The 25,187-nt window shown below is 40.8% G+C and overlaps 1 non-coding gene across 1 annotated transcript; it reads left to right on the forward strand.

Moving 5' to 3' along the window:
- The first annotated feature begins 1,118 nt into the window (after window positions 1-1,118).
- LOC136228316 (small nucleolar RNA R71) lies at window positions 1,119-1,225 on the forward strand. The gene has a single exon (XR_010688644.1). It is a non-coding gene; the product is annotated as a small nucleolar RNA R71 (small nucleolar RNA).
- The last annotated feature ends 23,962 nt before the right edge of the window (window positions 1,226-25,187 follow it).

The raw sequence follows: 25,187 nt of genomic DNA on the forward strand, positions 1-25,187 counted from the left end.
TGTTGGTTTCGGATCTCCCATCCCCCAATTTCCTGTAAACAGACAAAGGCATTAGATTGATGCTTGCGCCTAGATCACATAGAGCACGTTTAAAATGAACTTTGCCTATTGTACAGGGTATGCTAAAACTATCAGGATCCTTAGATTTTTTTGGAAGGGGATTTGTGAGCATTGCAGAACATTCCTGACTTAGCATTACAGTCTCATGATCTCCTAATTTCTTCTTTTTAGAGATCAACTCTTTCAAAAAAATTCCATACACAGGCATATTCTCAAGAAGTTCAAGGAACGGTAGGTTAATCTCTATTTTCTTAAACACATTAAGCATCTTGGAATAATCCTTATCTAACTTAGCTCTCCTAGAAGTAGGATAAGGCAAGGTCACCTGTGTTGGTGGTACAACAGTGTCAGTTATCGAAACTGGATCAGAAACACTTACTTGTGGAACAGGTGGGATAAATGAGATATTACCAGGAATGGGGTCTAACCCCTCGTCTTGTTGAGGCACGAAATCTGGTCCGCTTACCTGTGTTCCGCTCCTGAGCGTGATTGCCCGTACTTCCTCTTCTACCAATTCACTGACCTGCGTTTGAAGTCTTTGGTAGAATGCTTCATTGTGCACCAACCTTCCTTCTATGGCACTCATTCTCTCTATCAGGACATCTATACTCTTTTCCAATTTAAACTCAGAACCTGAACCTCGGTATCTGTCCTGTTGCCAATTCGCGCTATCTGACCCGTTCTGTTTTAAATATCAGATCTGCTCTAATACCATTGGGCACTCCACACTCTTATGCCCTCCGCTGCAAACCTCGCATCTTGCTACTGGTTCTGGTGATCTCAGGTGACTTCCAAGCAGAGCTACCTTTTCTGTAAGTGCTGCTATCTGAGGACTTGATTTCGAAGATGTTTCATTGAACTCCTCTGCTATTGTAATTCTCCTCGGAGCCGGCTTTTCAACTTGCCAATATGCACTCCGTTCAGCTAATTCTTTCACCAGATTGTAAGCATGTACTATGGTCTTGTTGAATAAATTTCCTCCCGCTGCTGTATCTAGAAAGGCGCGGCTAACAGGAGATATCCTTGAATAGAACATATCAACAAGATGGTACCGCTGGTAACCATGATGGGGGAACCTTTTTAACAACCTCTGGAACCTCTCCCAGGCTAGATGTAGGTTCTCACTGTCGGACTGCCTAAACGATGTGATTTCGCTTCTAAATTGTGCAGTCTTTGATGGAGGGAAGTACTTTGCCAGGAAAGCTGATATTGTAGTGTCCCAGTCAGTCAGAGAGCCTGGCTCGATGGATTGTAGCCATTCTACAGCTTCTTCTTTCAAAGAAAATATGAACAGCTTCTGGTAGACTTGTTCAGATGTGACGTCTTCGCACTTGAAGGTGCTGCAATATTCCATGAATTTTTCAAGGTGTGAGTTTGGATCTTCATAGTAATCCCCCTTGAACTGTCCCGAGTTCTGAATCATCTGGATCATCGCTGGTCTGATTTCGAATGACTCCGCTGTTATTACCGGATCGAGGATGCCAGAAGTGCTTGAAGGCCGCCTTGCCTTCAACAACTCCATGACCGTCATATCCTCGGCGATGTGTCCTCTTCTAACGTCCTGCAAGAACAATTTCAGCTTAAGAATCAAGATTCAACTATGAGCGATCCTCAGAACCTCGGTTAGTGAAATTCCAAAAAATTATACAAACTTTTTCTAAGAGTTAACTAGTTATAAACATAAATAGTCCCCAGCAACGGCGCTAAAAACTTGATGCTCGTAAAGTATATAGCAATAAATAGGACAAGTGTATCCTATCGCAGCAAGTAGTAGAGTGCTTAAGCATAAGATCGAACCACAAAGACTATTTGCCACAACTAATTGGTCTAAGCAAAAAGATGCAATTATTCGGAAAGTTGGATATTGAGGGTAGTTGTTGAAAGAGATAAATTCCCACAACAAAAGATTAAAGCAAATGAAGAAGGAGGATTTGATTCTATTGATTAAGCAACCTAGGAAGGGGATGCTCTTAATTGGAAACAATGTATGATGTGCTGGGATTAAGATGTAAATCCTAAGGACGATTGACGGTAATCACCTAGTTAACTGCATAGATATGGTCAATCACATGCAGCCTATTCACATGTAGTCGGTTGATGGCTTGATTAGGCTAACAACCTAGGGCATGAAAACATTAGGTTCTATGTGATCGAGGCCCAAGCCGTAGCCCAGCCACTGAACCGCACTCCTAGTGGTCTCTAGCGAGGTTAGATCATGCTAATTCGGATTAGGTAGGTCCTTGGTCAGGGTACTGCCCATCTATGATCCTATAATTGTCAGATTCTAGGCATTAGGTTCAAATCTTTCAGGCTAGTTGATCATCATCGATTCTCACTCTAGCCACGATCCTATTCCTGATAAATATAGGACATTAAGCATGCACAATCTAATCAATTGGGATTAATCCATACACTAAATCACTAATCATACATCATCAACCAATCAATCTCATCCCCATCACAGGAGGGATGGGGTTAGTTCATAATCGAACTCACCAAATAATTTAAACACTGTTGGGGTTTAGTGCCCTATAGACAATTGTTCTAGGATACAAACTTAATGTAAATGAATTGTTCTTTATATCATTTGTTTTAATGAGATATATGTTTTATAACTATATAAAGGCAATCCCTTTTAAGCACTAAATAAAGTCTAATAAAAGGAAATCCGTAAGTTTGTTTAAAGTGATTATAAAGTGTTCATACAAGCATGAAGTGAGACAAAACTTTATAATAAACTTAAAACCACCCCAAGTCAAGTGATATGTTTAGGATTGATATATCACAGTTGAGACTTGTATGTAACAATGTCTTCTGTCCGACAGAAAGCTGATCTCACAAGCTTCATATATATAGATATCTGGACAGTTACATAGATCCGATGAAACGTCGTTCATTAGGATTGGGGATCCGATTTGAGATAACAGGATGGGTAGATTCATCCTTGTCACCTGTTCATCTCATTGGTATTAATAGGTATAACTAATCCTCAGACTCAAAGGAATGTTAATTGGTCATCCTGAATTACTGAATGTGAGACTTTGATCCTGCTGTCCCACGATCCTTAACAGAGATGACTCTGGGGTGTGAACGGCAAAGGTTGGGTGTCACAGGAGGTAATGTCAGGGTAGTTATACATTGGATTAAGCATTTATCACTCCCGATTAATGGGAGATACATCCAAGGATCGCTTGTGGAAGACTCGACTCTAAATCCTTGCAAGGTGATAGCTTAAGAGTAAGAAATACAGATTTCACTTAACCTATCTATTTTGAGTTGACTCGGCCTATACAAGTAAAACGAACGTCTCGCTATATGTGACTTGACATCACCCATAGTCATAAGATTCAGTTCAAGGATGTAGTTGATAAAGGATCGAATTATACTGTAACTAATACGGAAGGGTTAACGACAGAATCAACATGTCTTCTTAACGGACTCTGGGGGAATGATTATAGACTTGCCAATAACATACTCAATACATCATTCCGTTATGCAAAGATTAAATATAATTCTTGAAGAAATTAATTTAATAGTTGCATACGGCCAGAAGTAGTAAGAATCTAATGGATCACACATAAGACTTGGAACCAAAAGAGAGATGGATGTCATTAATAGATGGAAGCCCAATTGAGCCCAGTAAGGCCCATTTAAATAGAGGGGGCCGAAATTTATATGTAATAAATAAGGAATTATTTTAATTCCATTAATCCTAATTTGATTAGGTTTGTGAATTAAATTAATTAAGAGATAATTAAGTTAGGAGTTTTAATTAGATTAATATACTCCTATTATTATCCAATTAGGTTATTTATTATTATCCTAGATATATTAGATATATAATGAGATAATAATTGGGAATTCTATTCCGAATTGAATTCCTATTAAGTAACCTATTCCTATCTAACTAGGGTTTAGATACAAACGATTATATATACCCCCTCTATACATGAATTTCGACTAAGCTCCCTAATTCCCCCTTTGCGATTTTCGAAATTACAAGTAAGAGAGATAAAGAGAATTCGACTCCCCTAGTTCGTGGACAAGAATTCATACGGCTTCCATCGATCGATTAATTTCATCTATCTCCTTTTTCTTTGATCTTGTGTTGGTTAATTAGAGGCAATCTATTTTGGTTGCATCTCATACGGTTGATTCTAACTTAACCTCACCGTGTTATACTTCGTGCTTGGGAACTCGGAGAAGAGTTGTGGGCGCTTCTTTAACAACGGTAGATTGTTCTTCAAAAGGTATTTCTTCTTATCCCTCTTTATATGAAATAACGATTAACGGATCCTATGGTTAAAAGGAAGTAGGCTAAAATTTTATATTTCCGCTGCTATACCTTAGCCTTATTTTCTTTCAAACACAATTCATCAACTAAAATCTCCATTAATTTGAATAAATGAACAATAAGAGACAATCCAAGGAGTTAGAAATATAAAACCCGATTCTGTCTGATTCTGATTACAAATTGGAGAGAACCTCCTCTTCCCGTCTCCAAGAAACTCAAATCAATTACAATCTAGCAAATCTAATGGTGAAAACTGATACAAAGCAAGAAAGGAGCAAGGAAAAATGAAAAAAGAACTTGGAACCCTAATAGTCTAGGCTTCGTTAGGGGTAGTTTTGGCATTTTTCAGGCCCAGATTCGTGTTTTGGAGGTGAGAAGACGCTGGGAAATTACTTTCCAGCGTCTCGTCTCATCGAGACAAGAGGTGTCTCGGCGAGACGGGAGGGTGTATCGACGAGACACTGGGCGTCTCATCGAGACACCACGCGATGGTTCCCTTTGGGAACCATCGGTCCACCTCGTCTCATCGAGACAGGCTGTGTCTCGACGAGACAAGCCCTGTCTCGGCAAGATAGGCGCTGAGAGGTGGCACTTCCCTTCAGAAGTTGTCTGTTCTGGTCCTTGGGCTTCCAGAGTTTGCTCTATCGACCCCCGAATTGTCCGGACATGCTCCAAATGGCACGAGGATGGTTCGAAAATGCTCGAATAGTCCTAAAAACACCTGAAAATAGAGAAAATGCCATAAATAATGGAAATTACTGATTTTAACCAAAAGCCAACAAAATGATAACAAAACTGAAGGGAAATAAAGCGAGAATGAACTAAAAAGGGGTCTAAAAACCCTATACAAATGGGAGCTATCATATTCCGTGTTCATTGTCCCGTCAAATGATACCCATCATTGTAATAGTTGCTTTCCGAGAGAAGCTGACAATTGGCGCACATCACGTATGTCACTCGCGTCTTCCTTATGCCTTAACCTGTTTGGGGCACACCCTGTGTGTTACCACTTTCTGCATGGCACGCCAAGGTTCCATTGGTACGTCTACGTATTTTTATCTTGGGTTTAAACTAACCATTGACCCACGCCCCATATGTGGTGGTCACGTCCCGCTTGCTTCTAGTTTAGGACACACCCTATATGTCGACCTGTTTTAGGAAGCTTGTGTTTCCCAGAAAGGCGGTTCCCTGCTATTAGTATCGATACCAAGTAAACTACGGACACATGGCCCGCACATTTCCTAGGGATGGCAACGGGTAGGGTACCCGCGGGTAATGCCATTCCCAAACCCTTACCCTAACGGGTATACTTTTTGCATCCCATACCCTTCCCATTTAATTCGCGGTTACCATTACCCGTTAAAAATCAATAAATAAAAAAAACATTACAAATTTAACAAACTATAAATTTAATAAACCATCAATCTAAAAATTGAATAAATTGAACCTTAATTAATAAAAATAAAGTAGCTTAGTGGTATCACTCAATTGTTGAAAAATAAATGGTTGGGATTTAAATTTCATGTTTTACATCCAAAAAACAATGATATTTATTAATATAAATTTTTTTTACGGGTAACGGGTACCGAGTACCCTAGGGGGTATTCCCATACCCGTCCCATTACCCTAACAGGTAATGATTTTGATCCCATACCCGTCCCATACCCTTTTATACAGGGTACGGGTAGTCCCATTAGGGCCGGGTAGTGTCGAGTACCCGCGGGTACACTACCCGTTGCCATCCCTAACGTTTCCATCATGGTCTGTTTAAGTCTCAGACGTACCATGAGCGTCACATCAGCCCGTGTAATGCCCCGTATCTTCGAAGTACGTCATTACAACCGATGATGATAATCCCTCACATACATCTCATGCATAGTCGCTTATGTTGTTTTTTTAGGTCGTGAGTCGTGTCGATGTACCAAGTATGTCATCTTCCCCCCACTCATGTCGCTACCCCTCGAATGTATCTACACGTCACATATATCATCGGGGTACACTCTCATCTACCTAGCGTCCTAGGGAATTTTGCTTATCATGAGGGTCATCTCAATCTCACAAGCGTCAGTCGTGTCGAGCATCATTCAACATTGTACATCTTGTAAAGCATTGCATAGTAAACTTGTAGGGTTCATACTAACGTGTGTATAACAGTTGAAATGGTTTCGGGCATCCACACTTCCAAACAGGTAAGTTAGCACAGACGACCGAAGTGCTGCCGATAACTCTGGCAAAAAAAGGGGTTTAGCTCTAGTCAAAATCGTGTTTATGTTGTAAGAAATAAAGCGCACACCACGAATCATGCATAAATCATACATCCATCGATAGGAGGCACAAGTAGATAGCTCTGGCATTCGCATCACACGTGCATCGCATCATCAAAATTCATAATGCCTAAGAAGCTCCACTCACCGATCCTTTCCCTTTCCTTATTAGAAACCCAACTCATGGCCCAGTCCAACAATTCAAACCACAATCTTGAGAGCCGTGTGCAAGGGGCTTTAGCCAAATACATCTTTTCTGATGAGTTCAAACGCGCTCTTAATGATCCAGAGGCTGCTAAGAATGATGGGGTTGAAAGTTCCCAGGGGATAATAGGAGATTTCAATATCAGAGCAGAAATTGAGCGAGTTCTTCCCGATATCCTTACTTCAGATGAATTCAAGATAGAGCTGAAAAGGTTGGTCCGGGATGTCCTGAGTGAGTCACTGGTTGCGGAAATCCCGAAAGTTGCTGTAGAGAAACCTATGTTCCAGTTCGCGTCACAATCTACCCCACAAACATTCACTCCACTAAGGGTAGCCTCACACCATGTTTCACGAACACAACAAGATCCACACCATCGAGGACATGAGATTGCCAAGGTTGTTCGCCCTCCATCACCCGCTCAGTATAAAGGGGAGGGAATGGAGTTCTCCACTTTCACTCAACCCTTATTTGAAGTGTTGGAGGGTCTACAAATGCATGACATACTTCATCCTCTACCAGCCACGGGAGGTCAAACCACTGAGTTAGCCAAACGTAGGGGCTACTGCCACTTCCACCAGAGATATGGTCACGAAATAAGTACTTGCATGAGGTTGAAGCATGAAATTTAAGATCTCATCGAAGCTGGAAAGATAAGTGATCTAGATCCTTCTCATCAGATGAAGCCTTCGACTTGTTCCTTGAACGGTGAAGTCTACAACGGATCAGGATGAGCTCAAGAAGAAGTTCTCGAGATTGAGGACACTTACGAAGTGGAAGAACCTGAAGCTTCCTGAAGTAGCATGAGAGAGAGGATTGCACTTGTAGTCTTTATCCTTGTCTTTTATTTTATCTTCTATTCCACAAGATGTTATTAACCTCCTTTTGAATTCAATGAAATTTCATTTCCGCAAATTTTATCCCAAACATACGTACTTACATTTGATATCCACTCAATTGAGATATTCCCGCTTCTATCATGGCACGGACGTAAGCTCTAGAATATACTTATTGCTCAGTACTTAACCACTGAAGAGAGAAAATTAAGAGAGTAAAAAAAATCATGAGAAGCGATTCCCTGGCTCTATAATGATAAGTCGGGCGTAGACCCATCAAACGAAGGGTTCTCGCCAGCTTGTGCCAAAAAGAAGACTGAGCGACAATCAACAAAGTCCAAAAAGAGAGAAAAAGAAAAGAAAAGAAGGAGCAAGCAACAAGCCCCCAGAACCATGCCAGCATTGAAGCACCGACAAAAATTTCTCCCCCCAAAGGGGACACAAGTACATGAGTGCACCATTCAGAACAAGACGGGGGCAACTAACCCATCGACGATAAAGGACCCTGTTCCAGGATCAACGAAAAAGTTTAGATCTATGATAACTCAAAGTAAAAAAGAGAGGAAAAAAGATGTTGCTAAAAAGGCTCAGGGGCAAAGTCAAGCCAATCAGAAGTAAAAGAAAATTATTCAAATAAAAAGCAGACGTGACTAGCCAAGGAGCGTCGAGGTGACAAGAGCGGTTGACATTGCCCAACAAATGGGTGATCAAATATACGAGAAAAGCTTACTTTAGCAAAGAAAGATCAAATACGTAGTCGAATGAAGACAAAGGCGGCGACGAAGTTTAGAACTACGATCAATCTCAAAGGAACCAAGGAATCTTTCTCATGAAAACGAAAAAAACAAATCCCGATAGGTCGAAAATCCGCAAAGGACGGCCTATGCAACAATAAGGGACACCCCAATAAGTGAAATTCCCACGAGGCGCTTATTTGAAAATTCCGGGGGTAAAAGGAGAGAGTTAAAATAACTGAAATGTGAAGACCCGAAAGGGCATACTTATTTAAGCTAGACGGTTGCATTTGCAATGAAAACACCCGAATCAATAGACACCCCATCTCAACTGAAATCACCTCAACACCCATAAACTGATCTAAAATCTAAAAAAAAACAAAAACAAAAAAAGAAGAAGACTATTCTTCTCTCTCATGCTCCATGAAGTCTGGTTCCTCTGCTCCCCTGTTGTCCTCTCAAAAGTCAAACTTCGACCGAAGCGTCTCACCTCCATAACTACTCCCAACGGCAGTATCCCTAGCTTGAGAGCACATGGAATCTCACTTTGAGTTTACAAGGGCATACGCTCGCATCAACTTCTAACCCACACCAAGACGGCAACTTCAATCGGGGGCACGACCATGCAATCAGATCACCATCCATCTCACTCCGGAAGCTTCTCCATTAATGAAGGCATCGGGCATGAACTCATCATCAAATGCTCAGCATAGAAGTGGCCTGTGGATACGAACCCCCTGTGCTATCCAGTATCATTTACAATCAAGGAAGGAAAAAAGAAGAAAAAATTGAACAAAAAGGTTGGATCGAAAACCTCAAAAGAGGCGATCCAAGCAAAAGGAGAGATAGAGAAAATCGGTGAGATATAGAAAAGATGAATTGAAAACCCCTAGGGGCGGTTCATGCAAAAGGAGAGATAGAGAATATCGGAGAGATCCCGTTGAGTTGAAAACCCGAAAAGGGCGGCTTAAGAAAAATTAGGAAAAAAATGAATACATCAATCTCTGGTTAAAGGCGAGAGCCTCTTGACACAAGCTCATCAAAACCAAATCCCCATCCTTACAACCCTTGGTTTCAAACTTATCCTCGCCCTCATCCTTGCACACCTTGGGGATGGCCTGAAACATCATTTCTCGATCTGAAGCTACCAAAATCCTCCAAGCCTATGAAAAGGGAATCCATCCGACCATCTCATCCACATATACATAGTTTGCATACACATATGTCCATACATCCGCATAAAGCAAAACGCATAGGCCACATTTACATACGTTCAAACACGCGCACAGTCATGTGCATACACACACACATAGGTGGTTACACGCATCCATAGATTAGGCCACATCCACCCATCTATATGCATCACTACACCTCATCATTAAGACTAACAAATATCCTCACAAGGGGCATGATTCGCTCGCTCTATGCAGAAAATCTAGGTTACAGGATAGCGCACCGATCTCTAATCTGCAATCCATTTCAGCCTACGATTCATGCCAAACTGTAGCAACTATCGGGGGACGATCACAGAAGATGGTGGAGATTTACCAAACAGCGGCACCGGTCAAAGTACAGACGACAGCACTTCAACATCAGACGCAGACAGTCGATCTGGAGACTAGGTCTTGAAAGGTCAATCTAAAGACTTGCAAAATGGAGGATCGCTTTAGAGATCTATACCTGCGATCAATTTAGAGACTAGGGTCGCTAGAAAGAGCCACTTACCTGCGGTCGATTTAGAGACTAGGGTCGCTAGAAAGAGCTATATTACCTGCGGTCGATTTAGAGACTAGGGTCGCTAGAAAGAGCTATATTACCTACGGTCGATTTAGAGACTATGGTCGCTAGAAAGAGCCACTTACATGCGGTCGATTTAGAGACTAGGGTCGCTAGAAAGAGCCACTTACCTGCGGTCGATTTAGAGACTAGGGCCGCTAGAAAAAACTATATTACCTGCGGTCGATTTAGAGACTAGGGTCGCTAGAAAGAGCCACTTACCTGCGGTCGATTTAGAGACTAGGGTCGCTAGAAAGAGCTATATACATGCGGTCGATGTAGAGACTAAGGTCGCTAGAAAGAGCCATATTACCCGCGGTCGATTTAAAGACTAGGGTCGCTAGAAAGAGCTACGGGGAGACGGTCGATGAAGAGACTGAAGACAAGGAAGGAGCTTGCAATATGGAGATCAGGTAATTCCCCTCCCACTCTATATGTGTCTTTTACTTTAATATATTTCCCATTGCATGTGTCGCATTCACGAAAAAGTTTTTTCAAAAAAGCACACACGTCACTGTCAAAATAGAAAAGTAGGGGCAACTGTAGACACCGAGTCGGAGGACCTGTGACAAAAACCCATAACAAACGGTTAAAGCGGTTAATTCCAATAGTTTAAAAATAAAAACCACGAAAGGGCCCTGAAGGATTGCGTGTCGGCGAGTAGGCAACTAACGGCGCCCCTTGGCAGGTGGGCGTCCGCCGAACGCTAGATGCGGCGCGCCAAACGCTCGTCCAGCGAACGTTTGATGCACGCCCAATGCTCATGGAACGGCCAACGTCTGTTGGGCGCACACCCAACAGAGGTTGGGCGTCGCCCAACCTGATGTTGGGCGTCCGGCCAACACCCGTTGGGCGCACGCCCAACTTTGGCATCCGTGCCTATAAAATGCACGGATACCCATGCATTTGGAGGGGGAGAAAATTTTGGGAGTTTCTCTTTCTAGAGAGAGAGAGTAATTTTTTGGGAAAAACATTTTTTTTCCTAAAAATTGAAAATTTCCAAAAAGTTATATTTTACAAAAAAACACCGAAAACACTAAAAATCTCAACTCGTGGAATCAACCGACTTCGACTGTCAATACCGATCTTGAGCTATTATCCGAGTACTAGACTCGTTTAATTTATTTATAGTTTCGTTTATTCATTTGTTTAGTTAGTTATTTATTTATCACGTTTATTTATTTTCTCGTATTTATTTAATTCCCGTCTCGTATTAAATAAACGTTTTGGTTTTGTTTTAAATAAAAAACCTCATTTTAAGGTCCCAATACGAACCGTGACCTGATTTAAGGGTAGTTCGGGATTAAAACGTTGTAAATATAGAATTTTAAAAGTTTTTTTAAATTAACGTTTTGAAGATAAAACATCGTTTTGGGAGGCTCCGCTATAGACAATGACCCAATTTGGGTAGTTCGGGGACCAAAATGATCGAATGGAAGTAGATCTAAAGCTTTTTGGTAAATCTGAAAATTATTGGACTGTTTATGTAATTCTCCATTTTCTGTCACTAAAAAAGCAGTTTAGCGACGGATTTTCCGTCGATAAAGCTGCTGGAAATTAAAAAACCCCTTTTTGAACCTTTTTCTCATCTTTTAGACATTTATTCTTGTATATATATGTATGTAACTATGTAGTATATTTATTAAAATTATTTTTGGAGTATTTAACTAATAATTATTTATTATGTATTTACTTATTTGGTACATTTGGGTATCCTTTTCATTAATTTGATTTTGCAAAACTATAGGTATATGTTTTCTTCATTTAAACTATATTGGGTATTATTTTAGGGGATTATTTACTTGGGTATTTTGGGGTAATTAATTAGATGTTATTTTGATGTTTAATGTATATTTCGGGAGGGTTATTTTCTATATATTTATTATAATAGTTATTTTGGGATTTAAGAGTTATTTTCTTTTTCTTTATGAACCTTGTTTAATTTTTTACTTGTTTTTAATTAAAGCATCGTTTTCATTATTATTTTCACTTATCAACAACTATACTATATGTTATTCTTTTGCTTCCTCATTTTTAATCTATAGATATAACTATTATTTTTAACCAAAATGTATAGGTATATGTATATTTACTCTTATTTTGGACTTTCTATATGTATATATTCCAAATATATTTGGTTGGGGTGAATTTGGGTTTAATTTGTTGATTGTTGTAATTATGTTCAAGTAAAGGTTAATTGAGTGAAAAAAGGGAAAATGAACCACAAAAAGAGAGTTCAATTTGATTATTTAAACTAAAGATTTCTAGAGGTTCCTAATGTAAATAAAAGGTTTTGGTTCGTTATCCTTTTTAAACGACTTCCTAAAATATCACGTTTTGAAACCTTAATCCATTCCAACGACGGATTAAGCGAACCTTGTAATTAAAATCGTTTTCCTTGTAAATAATGGAGTTTTGAATCGTTTTCCTATCTAAACGGTTTTGTACAAAAATAAATTGACTTGTATGCTTAATCACGTTTTTTGAGTTAAAACTTCTTGTTCCACGTTTTTAAACGCTCGAGTCGTTCCAACGGCGATTCGAGTGGAAAGCATGTAAATTAATGGGGTTTTGAAACGTATCTAAATCGTTCCAACGGCGATTAAGGTATGAACCATGTAAATAAACCTTCTTTTCGGGGAGTGAGATTGGTTCAGATTGAATGTATAGCTTAAAGCATAATTCATGTTGCAAATAAACTAATTCTTCCTTCTATCTCCCTCTTTCTTCTATATATCTTAATTCATATAAATGGGTGATTCTTTACTAAAGTGGTTTTCAATAACATGCTCAAAATGGCTTTCAAAACGAGAAAGAAAAGGTTTCAAATGAGTCTAAACTTAAAGAAATATGCGATTAGTCCGTTAGCTGATAGGGACGTTTCGCCCCTATGTTTTAGCGTGGTTTACGGCTTAATTTAGGACCAAATAAATTAGTTTAATTATAAAAATAATGAGTTTTTAATAAATTAACAAAATAAAAATAAAATCCGTGTTTTCAGTTAATTGTCTTTATTTTTTATTAAATTTAGAAAATAAAACGTCAAGCTAACTCGGCTCTCGAGAATTGTATTTCAGGTACGAGTAAGGAGCAAATTTCCACCGAAATATGTGGGGCGTATCAACCTCCACGTGGGGCGTGTTATCTAATCAGAACCGATTGAGCAATCCACAGGCACCACGTGGGACTTACCCACTGATACGCGAGGCGTATGAACCACCACGCGGGGCGTACATGCAATAATTCACTCAATCATGAAGGTTAGACTGCATGGTCTCCCAAGTCAACAGGTTCTACGCGGGGCGTCCCACCTTACACGCGGGGCGTATTGAGAAATTCTTCAATCCAAAGATCCAGGGACTCACATACGCGGGGCGTGCTTCAGGCTACGCGTGGCGTAAAAGACATAATCCGAGCTATTAAATCTCAAGAGCTCAACCACACGGGGCGTACCCCAGTCTACGCGGGGCGTGGTTGAGACAACAAGATCTGAATTTGGCCCACATGCAAGAGATTATTGATGAAATAGGTCAATACGCGGGGCGTCCTCTACCATACGCGGGGCGTGTCATGGGAATTCTGCAGAAATAATGTATCTCCATGCTTGTATCTTGTAAATTTACAAATTTTACCCCTAGCTTGATGTGTATAAATAAGGGTGATTAGCACTCATTTAGGACATTCAGATTTTACATAGCAAAAACTCTTCCATCTTAAGAGCTTGTTCGTTTATTCCGGCATTCCGTCAAAGTTCCGTTCCATCTTCGTTCACCAAGCTCGAGAGTTCCACCTCCAAGTCCTAAGAGACGGCCTTGAGTCCGGTTAGCTAGTTCCGAGGGTGGATTCTTCCCTTTTCACTTGCTAATTAGCTTGTACTCTTCCTATGTACTAGGCTTGGTTGTATTCCATATTTACACTTTCCATATTTATAACATATGATTTACAATTTCTTTTTCTATATACATGTTGATGTTTGTTACTTGTTTTGATATTCATAATTGATTATTGTGTAGGGGAACGCGATTTCCGACGCCATTCGGGCTATCTTTAGGGATTCATATAGGTGTTGCCTTACCGGAAGTGACACACCGGAAACCGTAGGAATTGACAAGCCACGGAACTTACGGGCCCTAATTTCTAATCCCAAGCATTAGACACGCCTTGACTAGGAACCACATAGTCTAAGTACTTCACGGGTCGGTCACACTACATGTAGTTGTCATTGCAAGAGTAAATCATTAACCGTATATATTGGGAGTCATTGTTTATCACACTTATAACTTATCACCATCCATATCACTTCGTAGAGTTTTCGTTATATAAATCTGTCTCACGCGTAGTTAGGAGTAGTTTGTAGTTGTTTCTCAAATCAACTCAAAGTATTCACCACTTAGATAACGTATAAAACCGAGTCGTTTAATACTTGTAGTTATAAATCCCGTGGATTCGATACTCGGTCTTAACCGGATTATTACTTGATACGACGGGGTACACTTGCCCCTAAGTAGTAGCGTCTAGTAGAGATAGAGCATTTAGGAAGATCACATCCTTAGTCATAACGAACTTATCTTAATATATATTTCATAAGCTCTACCTAGGCGCCACGCCCATCAAGTTTTTGGCGCTGTTGCTGGGGATTTATAATTTCTTGCAATATTAGACAAAAACGTTTTATTGTTAGTCTAAGCATTATTTTTGTACAAATTGTTTATATACACTTTTTACTAACCATATTCTTTCTTGTTTATAATTTCTCTATTTATTTATTTTATGCACACCCGATCTCGGAGTGATACTCTCATTCCTATTGATCTTGAAATTGAACGTACTCTTTGTAGGATTCGGAGAGAGAAAATGGCCAACCTCAACAATGAAGCTAACCAACCCGAGGCCAACCAAAGGCCGCCGGTGCAACCCGTGAATAACAATCGCAATGGTGGAAACGACACCCGGACAATGATGGAGATTCTTGCTCCGCATCGCCCTCAAAATCGCAACGGAATCGTTGCCCCCACCATTCCGGCCAACACATATGAAATAAAGACTAGCATGATCCAACTAATCCAACAACTTGGTCAATTCGGAGGGGAACCCCATGAGAACCCTAACGAACATCTCGATAAATTTTTTATGTGTGCCGAAACTTCTCGGCAAAACGGTGCTCCGGTTGAGGCCGTCCGACTAAAGTTGTTTCCTTTCTCTTTGACAGGACAAGCGTTGGAGTGGTTGCACTCGTTGGAGGCGGGATCGATTACATCATGGGAGGAGCTTGAGAAGGAGTTCCTTTCCTACTACTTCCCGCCGTCCAAAACGGTTAAGTTGAGGAACGATATCACGTCCTTTAGGCAACTTGAATGTGAGGCCCTTCATTCAGCTTGGGCTAGGTTCCGGAAGTTGCTCCGAAACTGCCCCCACCATGACATCCCTAAGCATGATTTGGTAAGTACCTTCTACCATGGTTTAACTCCCACTAATCGTGCAACCATTGATTCCGCCGCAGGTGGGGATTTGTTTCGAAAATCGGCAAGCGAGGCTTACGAGCTCATCCATGAATTAGCTAGGAAAAGTGTCCAGTGGCAAGAAGATCGGCTTGCCGGACCCTCGGGACATCAAACATTTACCGTGGAAGACGAGGCTCCCAAGATCTCCATGATCGAGATGAATAAAAAGCTAGACGCCTTAATGGCACAATTGAGCCTCCAGAATACAGCACATGTCCTGATGTGCTGACATTGCGGTGGTGACCACCATGGTAAGGATTGTCAAGCCAGAAGCCCTTTTGCCGGCGATGCCAAGAGCGTAAGTTATGTAGGGGGGCAACCAAGGTATAATTCTAATTATAACTCCTATCATAACTCGAATGCTTATCACCACCGTAATAATAATAATAACAGCGGATGGAGGCCTCAACACCAACACCCGAATTTGTCTTATGGCAACAATCAAAACGTGTTGAAGCCCCCATCCGGATTCCATAATGAGTTCAAGGAGCAAGGGTTGGGCCAATCCCCCAACGCCCAAGGAGGACAAAGTTCTCAACCTCCTAGCAATGCGCAAGACTCCACGGTAATTAATCTCCTCAAGGAAATATCTTCCCGTCTTGCTGACAATGAGGCTTTTTACAGGGATTTGGGACATCAAGTGGCCCAATTAAATCTCCAACAACAAGAGAGACAACATGGGTCTCTCCCGACTAACACCGAACAAAACTCGAGACCCAAGAACCGGGAGACCGCACAAGCAATAACTCTCCGTAGTGGTAAGGGTTTGGAACCACCGGTTCCAAAGGCGATTCCAACCGCTCCAAAGGTAAGTGACGAACCAGAAGTGGTAAGCAACCCCGGTTCGGATCCGAAAACCATGACTTCCTCGGATAAGAATGAAAATGTGTGTGATCCAATTGGGGCTTACGTACCGAAGCTCCCTTTTCCGCAACGTCTTAAAAAGGAAAAATTAGATCACCAATACGGTAAGTTTTTGGAAATCTTTAAGAAACTTCACATTAACATCCCATTTGCGGAGGCATTGGAACAAATGCCCACCTATGCGAAGTTTCTTAAGGAAATCCTCGCCAAAAAGAGGAAGTTAGAACATAATGAAACGGTAGCGCTTACGGAGGAATGCTCCGCGATTATAACGAATAAACTCCCACCTAAACTCAAGGATTTAGGAAGTTTTTCTATCCCATGCACGATTGGTAATGTTGAGTTTAGTAGAGCTTTATGTGATTTAGGTGCTAGTATCAATCTAATGCATTTGTCTGTTTTTAGGAAGCTCAGCTTGGGAGAGCCAAAGCCGACCAATATAACGCTCCAATTGCCCGATAGATCCATTGCCCGGCCAAAAGGAGTTGTGGAGGATGTCTTAGTGAAAGTGGACAAATTCATTTTCCCCGTCGATTTTGTGGTGCTCGACATGGCGGAAGACGATTCGGTACCGATCCTCCTAGGACGACCATTCTTGCAACGGGTAGGACTCTCATTGATGTCCACGAGGGTAAGCTTATTCTATGGTTGCAAGACGAAGAGGTAGTGTTTAACGTGTACAACTCCATGAAATTCCTGTCTCATACCATGGAGGATTGTAACTTTTTAAATTTCGTAGACTCTATTGATCTGTTTGTTAAGGATTTTTGTGATAGGTCTTCCATGGAAACCTTTTCGGATACATATGGTAATGAGCATTTGGACGAGGAGCCATTGAACAAGCCGTTTGAATACTCCTCCGAGATAGACAATGTCTGTTGGCAAGGAGCCGGTTCGAGGGTTTGGACCGAGATAGCAAAGCAAAACCAAAGTCATCTCTCGAAGAGCCTCCGATTTTGGAACTTAAGCCCTTGCCTCCTAATTTGAAATATGTGTTTTTGCAACCTCCTAATTTCTTACCTATTGTTATATCTTCGCTTTTGACAGAAGATATGGAGGAAGCATTGTTTGCGGTGTTACAAAAACACAAAGGCGCATTTGGATGGACCATTCACGACATTAAAGGGATTAGCCCCACCATTTGCACACACCGCATCTTTATGGAGGATGAAGTCAAACCCTCCGTGCAGCCGCAACGATGACTTAACCCCAACATGAAAGAGGTAGTGAAAGCCGAGGTAATCAAACTCCTCGACGCAGGTATAATCTTTCCTATCTCTGATAGTCCATGGGTTAGTTCGGTCCAATGCGTTCCCAAAAAAGGGGGCACTACGGTAATGGAAAATGATCAAGGGGAATTAATTCCCACACGAAAAATAACGGGGTGGCGAGTATGCATTGATTATAGGAAACTTAATGAAGCCACCCGAAAAGGTCATTTCCCCTTGCCGTTCATTGACCAAATGTTGGAAAGAATGGCGGGACATAAATTGTTTTGTACCCTCGATGGCCTGTCTGGCTATATGCAAATCCCCGTTGATCCTTCGGATAAAAAAAAAGACGACATTTACTTGTCCATATGGGACATTTGCATATAGGCGGATGCCATTTGGGCTTTGTAACGCTCCCGCCACCTTTCAATGGTGCATGACGTCTATATTCTCCGAGATGATTGAGGATTTCATGGAAGTCTTCATGGATGATTTTTCTGTTTTTGGGTCGTCCTTTGAAATTTGTTTAAGCAATCTTGATAAAGTCCTTCAACGTTGCGAGGACACTAACCTAGCTTTTAGTTGGGAAAAGTGTCAGTTTATGGTTCAAGATTGTATCGTTTTAGGACACAAGGTGTCCGAGGAGGGGATCGCGGTCGATCCGGCCAAGATCGAGGTGATTGAGAAATTGCCTCCTCCAACCAATATTAAAGGGATCCGGAGTTTCTTAGGTCATGCGGGGTTCTATAGGCGATTCATTAAAGATTTCTCCAAAATAGCAACCCCCTTGACCCAACTCCTCTTAAAGGATGCGGAATTTAGTTTTTCCTCCGAATGTTTACTTGCATTTAATACGCTAAAGGAAAAACTAATTAATGCACCCATCATGGTGAAACCCGATTGGAGTCTCCCTTTTGAACTTATGTGTGATGCGAGTGATTTGGCTGTAGGTGCTTGTTTGGGCCAACGGGTGGATAAACTTTTCCGCCCCATTTTTTATGCGAGCAAAACGCTCAATGAGGCCCAACGAAACTATTCCATTACGGAAAAAGAGATGCTTGCTGTAGTTTTTGCCTTCGATAAATTCAGATCATATCTTGTGTTATCCAAAATTATCGTATACACTGACCACGCAGCTCTCAAGTACCTAATGACTAAGCAAGATGCCAAACCACGGTTGATACGGTGGATTCTACTCCTACAAGAATTCGACATCGAAATCAGAGATAAAAAAGGAGTGGAGAATGTCGTGGCCGACCATCTTTCCCGGTTACAAAGCGAGCAAGCCATATCTCTGGAAGTTGTGGAGATCAAGGAGCCCTTTCCCGACGAAACCCTCTATGCGGTAACACCTCTACCTTGGTATGCCGATATGGCGAACTACAAGGCTGTAATATTCTTCCCCCGCACCTTACTTACGAGCAACGTAAGAAGTTCTTTCATGATGCTAAGAACTATTTTTGGGAAGAACCCTACTTGTTTAAATCTTGTGCTGATAATATCATTCGTAGGTGCATACCAGAAGAGGAGGTAAATCATGTGTTGCACATGTGTCACACCCAAGAGCCGGGGGCCACTTTGGCCCAAGTCGGACTATGGCAAAGGTTTTGCAATGTGGCTTTTATTGGCCTACCTTGTCCAAGGATTCCCAAGACTTCGTCAAATCATGTGACGCTTGTCAACGGAGCGGGAACATCTCCCGTAAACATGAAATGCTCCAACAAGGGATCCTAGTTTGTGAACTTTTTGATGTTTGGGGGATAGACTTCATGGGACCTTTCCCTAAGTCGCATAACAACGCCTACATTCTCGTGGCGGTTGACTATGTCTCCAAGTGGGTGGAGGACGTTGCCTTACCTTCAAACGACTCTAAGGTGGTAGGGAAATTTATAAAGAAAAACATCTTTACTCGGTTTGGAACCCCTCGAGCTATCATTAGCGACGGGGGTTCCCACTTTTACAATCGCCAATTCGACCAACTCTTACATAAATACGGGGTTGCACACTGAGTTTCCATGCCCTACCATCCGCAAACTAGTGGGCAAGTCGAGGTTTCTAACCGCGAACTAAAACGTATCTTGGAAAAAACGGTTAGCTCCTCTAGGAAAGACTGGAGCCTAAAGCTCGATGACGCTCTTTGGGCCTACCGCACGACGTTTAAAATGCCTATCGGGATGTCTCCTTATCGTTTAGTTTTCGGGAAATCGTGTCATTTACCGGTGGAACTGGAACATAAGGCCTATTGGGCTCTGAAATTTTTAAATTTTGATGTGCAGGTCACAGAGGAACACCGTCTCCTCCAACTCAATGTCCTTGATGAACTTCGTCTCGGTTCTTACGAAAATGCCAAACTTTACAAGGAACGTACGAAGAAATGGAACGACAAGCACGTGCAAATCAGGGAGTTCAACAAGGGGGACCAAGTTCTCCTATATAATTCTCGCCTCCGTCTGTTCCCAAGAAAATTAAAAAGTCGGTGGTCGGGACCGTACACCGTTATCAATGCCCACTCATCCGGAGCGGTCGACATCCAAGGTTTTGACAACACAACCCACCGGGTGAACGGCCACCGTCTGAAAATATATTGCGGAGGCACTCTTTGTAGGAAATTAAGGCTAAGGTATAGCAGCGGAAATATAAAAATTTTAGCCTACTTCCTTTTAACCATAGGATCCGTTAATCGTTATTTCATATAAAGAGGGATAAGAAGGAATACCTTTCGATGAACAATCTACCGTTGTTAAAGAAGCGCCCACAATTCTTCTCTGAGATTCCAACCACAAAGTTTAACACGATGAGGCTAAGATGAATTCAACCCTTATGAGATGCAACCAAAATAGATTGCCTCTAATAAACCAACACAAGATCAAAGAGAAAGAGGGATGAATAAGATTAATCAATCGATGGAATGCCGTATGAATTCTTGTTCACAAACTTGGGAATAGAATTCTTTTCTCTCACTAATATAGCAATTTCGAAAATCACAAGTAGGGGGAGGGATAGGTTTTTTTTCGAAATTCACTATAGGGAGGGGTATATATATTAGCTTGTATCTAAACCCTAGTTAGATAGGAATAGGTTACTTAATAGGAATTCCATTCGGAATAGGATTCCTAATTATTATCTTATAATATATCAAATACATTTAGGATAATAATAAATAACCTAATTGGATAATAATAGGAGTATATTAATCTAATTAAAACTCCTAACTTAATTATCTCTTAATTAATTTAATTCATAATCCTAATCTAATTAGGATTAATGGAATAAAATTAATTCCTTACTAACATATATAAATTTCGGCCCCCCTCCTAGTATTTGGGCCTTACTGGGCTTAATTGGGCTTCCATCTATTAATCATATCCATCTCTCTTTTGGTTCCAAGTCTTATGTGTGATCCATTAGGTCCTTACTACTTCTGGCCGTATGCAACCTATTAAATTAATTTCTTCAAGAATTATATTTAATCCCTTGCATAACGGAATGATGTACAGAGTATGTTATTGGCAAGTCCGTAATCATTCCCCCAGAGTCCGTTAAGAAGACAGGTTGATTCTGTCGTTAACCCTTCCGTATTAGTTACGGTATAATATGATCCTTTATCAACTACATCCTTGAACTGAATCTTATGACTATGGGTAATGTCAAGTCACATATAGCGAGACGTTCGTTTTACTTGTTATTGGCCGAGTCAACTCAAAAAGATAGGTTAAGTGAAATCCGAATTTCTACTCTTAAGCTATCACCTTGCAAGGGTTTAGAGTCGAGTCTTCCACAAGCGATCCTTGGATGTATCTCCCATTAATCGGGAGTGATAAATGCTTAATCCAATGTATAACTACCCTGACATTACCTCCTGTGACACCCAACCTTTGCCGTTCACACCCCAGAGTCATCTCTGTTAAGGATCGTGGGACAGCAGGATCAAAGTCTCACATTCAGTAATTCAGGATGACCAATTAACATTCCTTTGAGTCTGAGGATTAGTTATACCTATTAATACCAATGAGATGAACAGGTGACAAGGATGAATCTACCCATCCTGTTATCTCAAATCGGATCCCCAATCCTAATGAACGACGTTTCATCGGATCTATGTAACTGTCCAGATATCTATATATGTGAAGCTTGTGAGATCAGCTTTCTGTCAGACAGAAGACATTGTTACATACAAGTCTCAACTGTGATATATCAATCCTAAATATATCACTTGACTTGGGGTGGTTTTAAGTTTATTAGTTTATTATAAAGTTTTGTCTCACTTCATGCTTGTATGAACACTTTATAATCACTTTAAACAAACTTACGGATTTCCTTTTATTAGACTTTATTTAGTGCTTAAAAGGGATTGCCTTCATATAGTTATAAAACATATATCTCATTAAAACAAATGATATAAAGAACAATTCATTTACAATAAGTTTGTATCCTGCAACAATTGACTATAGGACACAAAACCCCAACATACTCCCACTTGGACTAAAGCCAATTGTTTCTAAAACTTATCCCAGTAGAAGTTAAATGACGATCATGTACTTTCTGGGTTAAAGGCTTTGTCAACGTATCTGCAACGTTGTCCTCTGTAGGTACTCTTTCTATTCTCACATCTCCTCTAGCCACAATCTCTCTTATGATGTGGTATCGCTTTAGGTAGTGCTTGGATGCATTATGAGACCGTGGTTCCTTTGCTTGCGCAATGGCTCCATTGTTATCACAGTACAGAGTAATGGGATTGACAATGTCAGGCACCACACCTAGTTCTGTAATGAACTTTCTAATCCAAACTGCTTCCTTTGCTGCTTCCGCAGCAGCGATGTACTCTGACTCGGTCGTAGAGAAAGCTACGCTTCCCTGCTTGGAACTTTTCCAACTGACCGCGCCCCCATTTAGGATAAACAGGTATCCTGATTGGGATTTAAAATCATTCTCATCTGTGAGATGACTAGCGTCTGAAAATCCTTGTATTTTCAGATCTCCTTCTCCGTACACTAGAAACATATCTTTAGTTCTTCTAAAGTACTTAAGAATGTTTTTGACGGCAATCCAATGCTCGTCTCCTGGATTCCCTTGGTAACGACTCGTTACAGATAACGCGAACGCTACGTCGGGTTTAGTGCATAGCATAGCATACATAATCGAACCGATCGCGCTGGCGTACGAGACTACAGCCATGCGTCGTTTGTCATCATCAGTTTTAGGACATTGATGATTGTTTAACTTTACTCCATGCACCATGGGTAAGTTACCTCGTTTTGATTCAAGCATGCTAAACCGATTTAGCACCTTTTCAATATATGTAGCCTGTGAAAGACCAAGCAGTCTACGCGATCTATCTCTGTAGATCTTTATACCAAGTATATAGGCTGCTTCACCAAGGTTTTTCATTGAGAAGTTACCAGATAACCATATTTTCACTGACTGTAATAGAGCAATGTCATTTCCCATTAACAGTATATCGTCCACATATAGTATGAGAAAATGCTATAGAGCTCCCACTTGCTTTCTTGTAAATGCAAGCTTCTTCGCAATTTTGTTCGAAACCAAATTGTTTTATGGTTTCGTCAAAACGCTTGTTCCAGCTTCTAGATGCTTGCTTGAGTCCATAAATGGATCTCTGAAGTTTGCAAACTTTATTTGCATCCTTTGATATGAAACCTTCAGGTTGCATCATGTATACATCCTCAAGCAGGTTTCCGTTTAGGAAAGCTGTTTTCACATCCATTTGCCAAATCTCATAATCAAAATGAGCGGCAATTGCAAGCATGATTCTGATTGATTTGGACATAGCAACAAGAGAGAAGGTTTCGTCATAATCAACACCTTGTTTTTGACGATATCCTTTCGCTACCAACCTAGCCTTGTAGGTGCTAACCTTTCCATCCATGTCAGTCTTCTTTTTGAAGATCCATCTGCACCCAATGGGTTTTATCCCTTCGGGTGGATCAACCAAAGTCCAAACTTGGTTAGTATATATGGAATCCATTTCAGAATCTATGGCCTCAAGCCATGCTTTAGAATCTGGACTAGTAAGAGCCTCTTCGTAGTTTTCGGGTTCGTCGTCTAATACGGGAACCTCGTCAACATCTCCCACTAGAAAACCATATCTAACTGGGAGTTCACGAACTCTTCGTGATCTACGAATAGGTGCCACTGGAGTCTCATCTAATGGGACTTCTTCGGGTACCTCGACCGCCTCCGTTGTTTCAGTCGGTGTTTCTTCCTCTTGAACTTCATCGAGTTCAATCACGCTTCCCTTTTGTGTTTCTTCGAGAAACTCTTTCTCTAAGAAGGTTGCGTGTTTGGATACGATTACTTTCTGATCATCTGGATGATAGAAGTAATATCCCATAGTTTCCTTAGGGTATCCGATGAAGAAACATTTATCAGATTTAGAATCTAATTTGTCGAACGCAACGCGTTTGACATATGCTGAACAACCCCATACTCTCATGAAAGAGAACACGGGTTTCCTACCAACGAACAATTCATATGGCATGGAACTAGCGGATTTAGTTGGTACTCGATTTAGGGTGAAGAGGGCAGTTTCTAAGGCATAGCCCCAGAACGTCTTTGGAAGTAAGGCCATGCTCATCATGGATCGTACCATATCTAATAGGGTACGGTTTCTCCTCTCGGATACACCATTGTGTTGTGGCATATAGGGAGGTGTCCATTGTGAGCATATCCCACATTCAGTTAGATAATTCAGAAAATCATCAGAAAGATATTCGCCACCTCGATCAGATCGAAGTGTTTTTATTTTCTTTCCTAATTGATTTTCCACTTCATTCTTGAAGCATTTGAACTTGTCAAAAGCTTCTGATTTGTGCCTCATCAAGTAGATATAACCATAGCGAGTATGATCATCTATGAAGCTAATGAAGTATCTGAATCCTTCTCTTGCTTGGACTGACATAGGACCACATACATCTGAATGAATGAGTCCTAGAGTGTCTGATACACGCTCACCTTTATTGCTAAAGGGTGTCTTCGTCATTTTACCTTTTAAACATGATTCGCATGTTTCCAATGATTCAGAATCGATTGGATCTATAAGCCCATCTGAATGTAGCTTTAGCATGCTTCTCTTGTTTATATGGCCTAAACGACAATGCCACAAGTAAGTTGAATTATCTAGCTTATGTCTTTTGGTATCAATTGCAAAAATAGGAGTTTTATCATCTAACACATAAATCCCATTTTGTGATATTCTTGAAAAATAAAAGATCGAATCTTTATAAAAATTGCAACTATTATTCTTTATTGAAATATGAAAACCGTCGTCAACGAGACGGCTAATAGAAATAATGTTACGAGACATCTCAGGAACGTATAAACAATTCCTTAATTCTATTACAAGCCCAGAGGGCAAAAGTAAAACATAATCTCCAATTGCGAGGGCGGCAACTCTTGCTCCATTTCCCACTCGCAAGTTTATGCTT

Source organism: Euphorbia lathyris, chromosome 4 (genome assembly GCF_963576675.1).
Source record: "Euphorbia lathyris chromosome 4, ddEupLath1.1, whole genome shotgun sequence".
Classification (NCBI taxonomy): Eukaryota; Viridiplantae; Streptophyta; class Magnoliopsida; order Malpighiales; family Euphorbiaceae; genus Euphorbia; species Euphorbia lathyris.